The sequence below is a fragment of the Sitophilus oryzae genome, unplaced genomic scaffold (genome assembly GCF_002938485.1).
Source record: "Sitophilus oryzae breed Bouriz unplaced genomic scaffold, Soryzae_2.0 scaffold_1178_pilon_pilon, whole genome shotgun sequence".
Classification (NCBI taxonomy): Eukaryota; Metazoa; Arthropoda; class Insecta; order Coleoptera; family Curculionidae; genus Sitophilus; species Sitophilus oryzae.
The window spans coordinates 1,360,302-1,372,891 of record NW_022145813.1 but is presented as its reverse complement, the minus strand read 5'-3'; the positions used below and the strand labels follow the sequence as shown (position 1 = coordinate 1,372,891).

Below are 12,590 nucleotides of genomic sequence, written 5' to 3'. Positions count from 1 at the left end.
AGTGTCAGTGACTATATGCAGCAAAAACTCGTAAAAACCATAAAATAATAAATAGAAACAAAAAAAAATATAATTTCATAATTATTTTATATTCCTCTATAGCAATAATCAATAATTAGTCGTAAACAAATAACACAATTTTTTAAATCCTAAATCATATACAATTAGTGCAAAAAAAAAGGTAATCAAGGATATAGTCTGTGAAACGAATAACTTTGAATTTGACAGTTCCCGCGGGCTTTTCTAGTGTTAATTTTATTAGGTTAGCAATGTTAGCAACTTGCGGCCATGCTGACGCAATGCCGTCTCTAATAGAACGGCCTCAGAGCGAGATTTATGACGTCACGCTAACATAATTATTCCTTATATTTGACTATGGCTGAAATCGTACTCCATAGTCAATGTAGATAGTTTTAGTGTTAAGAATAATAATTTAAAAAAATATGTGGTCAACTTTTGACAAGTTTATATTAGTTTATTAATTGCAGTAAACATTATGTGGTTTGTGGTGTGAATATTTTATATGCAATTTTTTGATTATATTCGACACTATTTTTTTTTATATGACACAACACTGATGAAGGCTATAATGTTAGCCGAAACGTTTTTTTAAACCAAAAAAAAATAATGAAAAACCAAATGAAAACTTAATCAGCGTTTTTCCCGAACCTAAATCCCAAGAAAATCAAGAATTTCAGAATAAGTTTACATTATAAAATGACAGCGATCTTTATTTCATAGCCATCGCTGACGCATTTTTTTGTATGATATTGTATTATTTGCAAATATAATTTTTCGAACATTGATACTTGCAAAATATATGTACATATAAATTTTGTGAATGCAAATAATAATAAATCACTATTAGTATATATTGAATGTTTTTTGTTAAATTAGATCGCTTTTCAAACCCCAAAATTTAAAATATATTTTACATTTTACCCATTATCTTATGTACCTATTCATTATTTGTATATTGTAAAACATTTGCTGCATTTGTATGGTTCATAGTTTATTTGCCAAAATATTTATTACTATAAATAGGTATATATTATATTTATTAATTGTATATTATGTATATTTCATGTAAACTATAATATCATTTTTAAAATACAAACCAAAAATACGAGGAATAATTATGTTTTCCATGTATTCTACAACATATTTATTAATCCGTATCTAATTAGCGTGACGTCATAAATCTCGCTCCATGGCTGTTCTATTAGAGACGGCATTGGTCTGATATTTAGAAATGTCAAAAGCTAATGACATTTTGCTTTTGACAATTCTGCCATTTCGTGTTGATTTTTGCAAGAAGAGGAAGAACTGTCACTTGTTTTATTATTTTCCTTTTCTATTTCACGAAAGTAAAAAGAGTTACCTATCTGATTCGTTCAGGCACTCAATTTAAAGAATACTTAAAAAATATCAGCAGAGATATCAGTAACTTTTTTGATAGAGGGATTTTATATTTGCCATGTTGGCAAAAAATAACGGTCAAAATTCAAAGTTATTCATTTTATAGACTATATCTAGGGATATTCCTGGATGGCACAATTATGGATATTATGCACAATTTACTTCATTAATTTAATTTTAAATATAATATGCAAAATATGCATCACAATGGAAAAATATGCACAATTATCATATTTCAAAATATCAAAAATTATAAAGCCTCTCTATAATCTTACTGAATATACTGAAGAGAATGCTATAATAGTACTAGGAAAAATAATTTGTAGACTTAGTTCAAAATAATACACAACTCATATTTTTAAGTCTATAACTAAATTATGATTTAATTTATATTCAGAATCCGATGTAGAACCCCTCCTCCCTCAACCTTACAAAAGAAGTAAACACCATGGTGCACACCTTCGCCTGAATCCTGAATATACATAATTTGAGGTTGCTTGATGCATACTCGAAACTCGAATAATTTCTGGGAACAACCCTGCAGGTGACTGCTTGTCGGAAAATATGGGCGATTAACATTTTTTTAGGATAACCCAAAATCAATTGTTAACAAGCTTCCAGCTTCGGTATACGGTATTTTTCCGAAGATATTCATTTTATTATACATGATTTTATCCATTTACAATTTTCCTTTTGTAAAATTTTATTGATACGCCTGTGTTCTACAATGTCCATGTATGTTTTAATTGTTATACCAAGGTTATACCCATTGGTTATACCCTGGTTATACCGTATGATCGAAAAAAAACGGCGTCCAGTTGGCTGGGAAATGACGATCGATGACATTTCCCATATAATTTTACATATAAAATGACAGCGATCTTCACTTCATAGCCATCGTTGACGCCGTTTTTTCTCGATCATACGGTATTTGTAATTTTAATGACGTAAATTTTTTTTCAATTGATTTGTATTGTAATGCTTTGTCAATGAAGCTATTTTGGCTTTTTGTACAATAAAGCGTTGTCTGGAATTCTAGATCTATTTCAATTCATATATTGAGTTTAAGAATAAAAAGCCTGCTCAGCAATAGACACGACGATTTCGGTATCAGAACAAAACTTTGAATCTTTTGATTTTTAAATGGCACCCTCGGTATTTTTTTACTTTATTCGATAGAAAATGACATATCATATGTCATTTTTGACATTCTTGCTTAATAAAAGTTGTATTTTAAATTTCAATCTAGAGTGCCATGGCTATGTTAAAAACATTAAGTCTTAATCAAGGAGCCTTGGAAAAATAGATTGTATCGTCTAATGTTTTTAGTGTCTTATAGTGATGTAAACTTTAGTTACTTTTATGGACTCGGAACTACTAGTTACTTTTGGTAATAGGACTCGTTACTTTAGTTACTCGTTACTTTGGTACTTAGTATCGTTACTTTATAATCGTTGTTTTGTGTACAGGTACAGGTTGGAAGACTTGGGCTTGACGTGGAACTTCGTTACTTATTGTGCGCGGCGATCTTCGTTGCATGCTCGGTTTAACCTATAAGGGGTTCCTACTTTCTTCTAGTGTAAGAGCTTAATAGGATAATTTCAATACTCGGTATTCAAGTACTGAATAATATGTTTTTAATAATATGTATAATATTTTTATAATGATATGTTAAATAAAACTATGTACTATTAATAAAATTAAAAATAAAAGAAAACAAATCAAACAAAGAAAATATGTGTATAATAAATATAAAGTATTTTTTTTATATTTTCTCTCTCTCGCTTTGTATTACATTAATAAATAGGCAAACATTAAAGAGTAGAAATAAAAAAATGTATATATTTTTGTTAAAATGTAAAAATATTAAAAAAATGTATATTCCACCTCTGTGGCGGATTCATCTCTTCAAAAAAGTCCTTTGGATTAACGCAGCCCCCAGTGTTTACTAAAAATTACTATTTTTATTTTGTAGATTTTCTTACAGTGTAAGTGGCGAAATATCTATTCACTTTTGAAGAAGAAAAATATTTGCTCTGCTTTTTCAGATGTTAACATTTTTTGTGACTAACGTGAATCCATTTTTAATTAATATCTAAGACATGTTAATCTAAATAAACAATTCTATTCTATAAATAAAAAGCGACAACAAACGGCAAAGGGACAGACCGCCTCCGGGTCGGCATGAGCCAATCATAATAATTGTAATAAAAATATCACACATTTGCCATCCAAAACACCGGCCGGCGTCAAGTCAAAAATTTAAACATAAACATATTGAAAACAACTAGACCTACGTCTGTAAACTTTGCCTACGTCGAAGTAAGGCATATTTCAGTATCGAGTTTCGAGTCCTCGGTTCGTGCATTTTCAGGGATTACGATTACTGCCGGCGCAAAAGTAACGAATTAGCTTAGTAACGAGTAACGAGTCCTAAATTCAAATAGTATGGTGGGTTCATACAGCCAAATAAAATAAAATAAGAATAAAATAAAATAAAATAAGAAAGTTGGTTATATGGGATACCGTACATGCGTTCATACAGCCAAATAAAATAACAAATAAAATAAGAAGTCTTTATCTTTTAACTTCTTGTTTTATTTTATGTGAAAACGGCTTTGCGCACGCTTAATTCTAACCTACAAATATTTTCAGTTTCGATTTAATTTATTTTATATATAAGTAAAATGTATAATATAGTAGGCAACGAATAAATAAATATACTATAAATAGTAAAATTACTATAAACAATCGTAAAAGTTAACTTTTATCCAGCCTCATCGTACTGCGCATGAGCAAATATATATTTCTTATTTTATTTTATTTGACTGTATGAACGCACACAAATAAGAATTCCTTATTTCTTATTTTATTTTATTTGGCTGTATGAACCCACCATAAGTAAGTATAGTTACTTCGAGTCCTCGTAAAGTAACTGTTACTTTGTAACGATTACTTAGAATTTTTACATCACTAGTGTCTTATCCTGGTCAGTTAGAAAATGCCCAAATCGTATTTTTAATCATATCTCAATTTTTTTCAAACGGAACGAGGGTGGCTCATTAGCATATTTAGAAAAAGCATTTTTTTACGAATAATTTGATACCACACATTGGTATTTCGAATCAAATGTTCATTACGAACCGCAAGTTATAATTTCAAATAAACCATATGCGTCATTCTATTCAGAGTGTTATTTTCTATTGAATAAAATAAAAAAATACCGAGGGTGTTATTTAAAAATCAAAAGTTGTAGTCATTTCCGGTGAAACAGGAAGTGACCGAAAACAATTGAAAACGCCAATCAATCCTAATTTATGTCATATACTAACACACCAAATCTCGTTTTTTTAACCGAAATAATAAAAAAGTTATAGAGGTGAGCCACTTTTGAGAATGTAAAAATTAAGACGACAAAAAACTGTAAAAATTAAGACGAGATTAACACCTCTTACAGGAGATTAATAAAAGCCATCCTGAAGATTATAATAATTACTTTAAGCTGGCATTATGGAATAGAAATTCAACAGAAAATAATTGAAATACAAAGAAGTGCAAACAAAAATATAAAGAACATATGACAGCAACTGTCAAATCTAAACAACGGCGTAATTCCTAAGATTGACAAAAAATACTACAAAGTGGTATTTTTTTTACGAAAAAGCGGATCAGCTAGGTGTAAATAGCTAGAGAAATTATGTGTTTTAATACAAATCCTTCAGTCAATTTTTGTGAAGCTATATGGCATTTTTTAAAGCGAGATTTTTTTAATAAATGTCATTATATACAAGCTCGCAGGTAAAAAATAACCAGAATTAACTTTTTTAAACGCGATAAATAAAATAGATATCTTTATTCATTTGTTACAATCTTTTTCACACATACTGTATCTCAAATGACTAGATGAGACGGATACACATATACCTATATAGAATAAATCTTTTAAGTTTTCCTCAATACAACTTTTGACATTGCGGATTAACTTAGCCTATTTTAAATCAAATAAAACACTATACAAATAAATTGATATTAACGACCTCAAATTTCAGTTTTTTACGAAATTCATACTTAATACTTCATTTTTATTAATAAAATTACTCGTGTTCCGTCACAATAGGAAAACATAAAAGATAACAACTATATCACCTTATGTACTAAAAGACTTAAAATTAAAAGTGCATATGAAGAAATACCACATGATTCAAATGTTGCTGGTCTTACTAAAATCTGTTCAATGAGTGGATACATGACAGTATCTGTCATCCACAGGTAAAAAATCTCTCAAAATCATCTCTGACTCATTGGACAGATTTTAGACAGAAATTTTGCTAAGTAGTCAATGTCGAGGCAGTCTTATCATATAGTATACACTATAAGATTTTTGAATATTTGATGTTCTGATATATAGTAAAGGATTATTTTAAAAGAAGATATTGTGGCTGGTCCAGTGATTTATAAACAATAACTATAAAAATCAAAATTAGTACAATACAAATTATAATAAATATAATAGATATTTTTCATTAAATCAAAGATATTAATTTTTTTTATTTTAGATCGATTTATTTAAATTTGAAATAGTAATAAAATTATCATTATAATTGTTAAAACTTAAGTAAAATTCACATTGGGTTATAGTCTAACATAGGACAAAGTACAATGGCAGAGTACAATTTACTTTGGTCTTTTAACAGAAGTGGAGAGTTCATAAAATCAATACGTATTGGTAAATTTAAAATTCTGCAACCTAGTTATTTCTAACAAACATTAACTAATCATATACACAGATAACAAAAAGATAAGAGTATTATTATCAACAGTTTGAGATATACTATTCAATATTTTAGAACACGAGAAAATACTATATTGAATGAGACAGGCTATAATTACAGCATAAAATCTCTGAATGCAGTTTCAAAAATATTTGTAGCAAATAGTTCTCTCATCTATTTGCAAATTGTATAATTTAAATTCAATACTTTTTAAGTACTATATTCTTGGCAGATATCACACTATCAAATAGTTTTATGTAATATTGACTGTATTTCCTATTGTAGGGTCCTTTGGAGTTTTCCCATTAACGTGATGCTTATCTAAAACATCAATATTAAAATAAAAATTAACGTGCAATTATAAATATCTAAATGAAATAACGAATGAGGTACAAATAACATTTTTAATAAACAAAAATAGAATAGAAAATCATGTACTTTGGATCAATTTGAAATGATATACTATACTGTTTTTTTTCTCAGGTAAAATTTCGACAGAGAATGACAGAAGAAAAGCAGATGACGTTCCATACCAATCTATTTATTTTACTAAAAAAAGTTTTTAATAATTTTTGAGTTAACTATGGATGGGTTTAAATATAAATCCGTCGTGCGTCGTCTCTTGTTGTTTTTAACCAGTTTTATTGGTTTATTTCAAAAATAACAGATCGTATTTCAATTTTATTGGTTTGACGGAACGATGAGCGACAAACGGACGCCGATGCGTATGAACTCGCCTTTAGATTTTTGAGGCTTGTCAAAGTCTTGCCAAATTATAGGTTATAATTTTGTGTCAACTTTTATCAAATACCCTGCGTTTTGGAAGATGATGCATTTTGATTCGTGTTATTACGTGTGTTTTGTGTCTTTTGAAGTCAAGTGCATCTCGTATATGGTAGAAGGACCATACTAAACACATACTAAAAACTGGAGTAGCTGTAAAATTGACATCACACGATAGGTAAATAATGGATTTTAGTACCTACTGCAGAAAAATAATGTCAAAAGGTACTGGTTTAAAAAAATTAAGATTAAAGTTAATTAATCAACCTTTAAGGTATAAAATTTGGTAAGTGTTATTATTAATAAAATAGTTTGTTTTATTTATGTTGTTTTATTTATTCCTGTGGAATATTACAAATTTGTATATGTATATAAGTTATATTGATAAATATAATCATAAACGTGGGAAGTTTCATAAAGCTTGAAAGTAAGAAATAGTTCTTTTTTATATTTTTTTGGTATGTGGTGTCTTATTCTTGTTTGTTTTGTATTAACACATACCGTTTTTTATTAAATAAAATAACTCGATTAGATTTTTTCAGTTTTATACAGTTTTTTTCACAATATTTTGAACTAATCACTCGTCAGTCAAATTTTAAATATATTAATTTCCTACTATGCGTTCCAGTTGTACCAACTTATTTCTTTGTAAAATAAACTTACTACTACTTTGAAATTAAAATGACAGACGCATCTATCACTGTCAAGGATCTTCTCGTTGGACGCACTATAATGAATATTGATTCAATGAAGTTTTCTGCAAGCATTAGGTTTGCTCTCACAGTGGATGCGGATATGCGCAAATTATAAAACGCGCGGAACTGTCCGAATATGTAATCTTGTTCTTAGATCTTATAAACTTCGTTGATAAAGCTATACCGAGGGGTAAACCGCAGGATAAAATGTGTACACTAATTCTCAAGATGTATACTAATTCTCCGCTAATTCCCCAACTAATTCCCCTAATTCCCAATTAATTCCTCTAATTCCCATCTAATTCTTCTCATTCCCCAACTAATTCCCCTACTATTACTAATTTCCTCCTCGAATAACTTACGTAAACTAGGCCACACATGATGATAAGGTATTCAACAAATGTCTATAGTGTTTGCTGTAGATATAACCCTCGGTTTTAAAATAAAAAAACACCATATTTTTTCTATCAAAAAACATAAAAAAGTTAAAGTATTGGACACATTTCTTGTGGAATATTATATTATCGAAAAAAAATTAATTGAATATTATGATATTATCAAAAAAATAAATTCTTGATGAACGATATCGGTGTCTTCCTTCTTGGGTCAAATAAAAGTTGATTCTCATTATACGTTCCGTTTCCATTCCATATCCGTTCCGTATTTTTTATTGTATGGACGCTATACGTAAGCTTCCGTTCCGTATCAGTTCCATACTTTTTATTATACAAATTATATCATTACGAAAGTTTTATTTCAAAAATTTGTATCTTTTGAAAAAGGTAACAGATTTAATTAAGAGGTGAAAAAATTAATAAATATCAGCAACATTTTAACAGAGCTGGTACAAATGTAAGAACTCGACAACGCTGTTTCCGATACGCTTCAGTCCGTCTGACAAAAAAATGTATGGGGGGAGAGGATATGGAACGGAAGGGAAACGGAACGGATAGTGTGCATTGTCCTATTCATTTACATGATATAATATTTTATGTAAACGGAAGGGAAACGGAAGGGAGCTGATATGGAAGGTATAGTGAGAATCGACCGTTAAACTGTCGAGCTCTGCTTTCAGAAACCTGAATTTATAATTTGCACATCCCCTAATCTTCAATAATTCGACCAATAAACCACGACTGGTCATAGAAAACCGCGTAATAGTTTTCTAAATGTATATCGAGTCCATCAGTTTCCGATAAATTGGAGGGAAGCATTCTATCTGAAAACTCTTCCGAATCATCGGAGTCGTCGAGTTCCATCACGTCCGAATCAGTAGAGGAGTCTGTGCTCGTACTATCAGCTTGATCCATAGGTAACTTCTATTTAGATTTTTTCATTGCCAAGGGCAACTGGGACTTCTTAGAAGCTGTTTTTTTTCTGTGTTTTGCTTGCATTTTCTATGAATTTTTTCAGTCGGTCAGTACTCGCTCTACCTGATCTGACTGATCTAAAAGCCAGCAGTACGATGACTTTTTAATAATCGAAGATTTCTTGCCAAGAGTGAGTTGTCTATACGGTGATTTTTCCGAGATGCTATGTACTTTTTGGGAAAAATCTTTTAAACTTATGGAATTTGTTTCCAAAGAATCATCACATTCGCGATTTGGGATCTCGTTAGAAATTAAGTCCGCAACCTTGTCCATAATTATACAATCTTCATTATTAACACAATTTGCTACATCTTGGTCAATTTCATTTTCCTCGGAGTTTTCGTTAAGTTCAACATCATCTTCGTTGTCCTGTCCGTTTTTCTTCAGTCTTGTAAATAATGGTATTTGCATATATTTCCAGTCGTTTTTCTTGGCATTGATTCCAAAACGATTCATATCTTCTACGACCATTTGGAGAGCTTCAACTGTAGGTTTGATATCCAAATTGGGGACTTCTTCTTCCAGTGGTAATTTTTCTTCCTTCAGTCTGTTTTTCAATCTGTTGTCTTCTCTTGGAAATGCAAAAGTTCCCCTTAGATCATTTATGGTATCATTTATTGTGCTAATTCTTTCAATTCGGTTCAGCATAAATATCCTTTATCCTAAAATTGATTAATGGTTTGGTTTGGTCATGGATCTTGCAGAACGAAATAAGGATTCACAGGCTTGGCTACCAAGAATGCCGATGCTTAACATTTCTGGTCTTAACTGGCAGTTTTTAATCTTCAGTATCAGTTTAATTAAAGCGTGGGCGTTCATCTCGTTGCAAAGGTAACAATTACTGGTCAAAAATTTTTCTGATATTTTGTATTCTTTTTTTTTAATCCAAGCTCTCCAGATTCTAGTGAAGATTAGTGACTACATACCAGATGCGATATAGCCGAATACGCAAAACAGTGCTGGAATCGAGGAACGACGATTTAACGTAATTCATAAGTTTAATATACGCCACACTACCTTTACTTTGTGGAATTTCCTTATTAAGTTGTTCAATTACCATCAGACTGCACATTTTTTCTGCGGAGGCAAAATTCATTTTGTCTTCATTTTTGAGATCAGAATCTGTAAGAAGGTGTTTATCTTTTGAAACCTTTAGGGCCAATTCCCAGAAATGATCCGAGGTGGCAGTATATTTTCCAATCGGTAGATTTATTTTCGGTTTTAAGAAACGCGTACGCATTTTTGTTAAAATATGAGTGGTGTCCTGTACAGAGCATTCTTCATTTTGTCTATGCTACACTGATACCATTCCCAGTCTGGAACTGACGAAGAATATAGGGGCTCTGCAGCTTGTGTGTGGAATATGTTTTTTTTCTGCTAAAGAAGATACCAAATCAGTATTTAAAAGCATAGCTCTTAAAAGACGAGGGGCCTTTGAAATCAAATTCACCTTCTTGTAGGGCGTCGTTTTTAGCGTCCACGAATCTATTTAGCGTAGAAATTGAGGGTAAGCTATTTTTCAAATTTGATTGTAGTGTTTCGTAAAGTAACCTGCCTCCAATATAAAAGAGATACACCGCAATTTTTTTTGTACCATCATCGCACCTATTTTGATTGTTTGAGCAAGTAGAATTTTTGAGTGATTCATCTTGCAATGTTTTGAGAAGTCGCGGTATATCAGTCTTTTGGTCAGTTTCTAATTCACTTATATTCTCCAAAAGTTCCTTCGTTAGCTTACTGTTTTTAATGACTATTTCGCTCACTTTTTCAGCGATGAAAAAGTAATCCGTGATTAAACTTTGGTCATCTACCAATTTTTCTCTAGCTCGTCTCTCCCTCTCACACCTTTGATATTTTTTTCTATTCTGTTTAGATAGAACGTTATCCTCATTCTGGATATCGATTTTGTGTAATTTTTTCAATGAGGTATTTGTATCAATGAAGTTATTATCATCTACAAACGAACAAATTCCCCACTAAATTCCTCTAATTCCCTACTAAATTCCTCTAATTCCCCACTAATTCCTCTAATTCCCTACTAATTCCTCACTAATTCCGTACTAATTCCCCACTAATTCCTAGAGGTTGTACACCAAAACTCCCCTGCGAAATACCCCTCGAGCTATGCCATATGTATATTACACACGACTTTGTTTACGGGACTTCCACGTGCATTTTTCTATTTTTTTCTTTCTAGAACAAGATTATCGTATAAGTTGCGCATAAGCATATCTTTCTCCAATGTGATTCGAACTCTCACAATCACTTGCCGACCAGATGAATGAGATTGGTGGCGTCAATGCGGCATTTCGTAAATTACGAAATCATGGTCGTCGTGACGGACATCGATCAATGCCAAAATTAAAATTTGAATGCCAAATCTAGAATGCCACTCTATCTAACGAAGAAAACATTCGACCAATGTGTACTACCAGTCATGACCTATGCATGCGAAACCTGGACACTTAAAACGGACATCATGAGGAAACTGCAGGTCGCACGACGCTCAATGGATCGAAATATGCTAGGAATAACCAAGAGAGATCGTAAAAGAATAGAGTGGATACGACAAAAGACCCAGGTAATGTCATCCACAGAGTCAAATCCCTCAAGTGGCAATGGGCAGGACACCTGGCAACAAGAACGGACAACAGATGGACCACAAAAATTACAGCATGGTACCCACGAGGAATTAAGAGGCCTAGAGGAAGACCAAAAGTGAGATGGGACCATGATATTAGTAAATTAGCAGGGATAACTTAGGCCCGCATAGCCAACAATAGACAACAATGGACCCAACTACAAAGAGAGTATGTGAGGGAGGCTACACCATAATTGGAAATGGTTGAATAAGCTGAAAATGATAATGATATTAATAATGGTCAGCAGTCGTTGAAAATGACAACTGGAAAATATACTGGGACACATCAATAATAACCGACAAAGAAATAACACACAACAAACCCGACATACTTCTTATTGATAAAAAACAAAAAATAGCACAACTGATAGGTATAGCTGTACCACTTGATGATAATCTGGGAAAAACATATGCAGAAAAAATTAATAAGTATCAAGACCTAAGCTACGAATTAAAACGCGTGTACAAACTGAAGAAAGTTCAAATATTACCGTTCATCATATCGTGCAACGGACTCATTGAAAGAAGATTCATGAACAACTTACAAACGCTGAATCTAAAGAACTCATTAGCAGGAATTGCACAAAAGGCAGCTATTCTGGGCACCTGTCATATAATTAGAAGATATTTAGTAAAGGATTAATAACCTTGGTCGATAAAACCCGGTTATACTCCTTAATACCAACCGCAAAAAGCGACAGATTAAAAAAAAATGGTTTTACATCTGACAATTTGCTTGTCAAATTATGTAGTATTAACAAAATGTTTTATACAATTTATTTAAGTGTGGGTTCACATGCATCCGTTATGCAGCGTCCTTCGTTGATTTTAAGCAATTCTATAGGTTTATTTCAAAAACGACAGCTCAAACTTAAATATGATATGACAAACGACGCAATACAGATGTATA

The 12,590-nt window shown here is 31.4% G+C and overlaps 1 protein-coding gene across 2 annotated transcripts in view; it reads right to left on the bottom strand.

Annotated features, from left to right (window-relative positions):
* Positions 1–5,257: 5,257 nt before the first annotated feature.
* The window catches only part of LOC115890806 (zinc transporter 1), a 97,825-nt gene continuing 90,492 nt past the window's right edge, over positions 5,258–12,590 (bottom strand). For both annotated transcript variants that reach the window (XM_030911158.1, XM_030911164.1), the window contains exon 9: positions 5,258–6,512. The gene's annotated coding sequence lies outside the window, so the exon portion shown is untranslated. The remainder of the gene's footprint in view (positions 6,513–12,590) is intronic.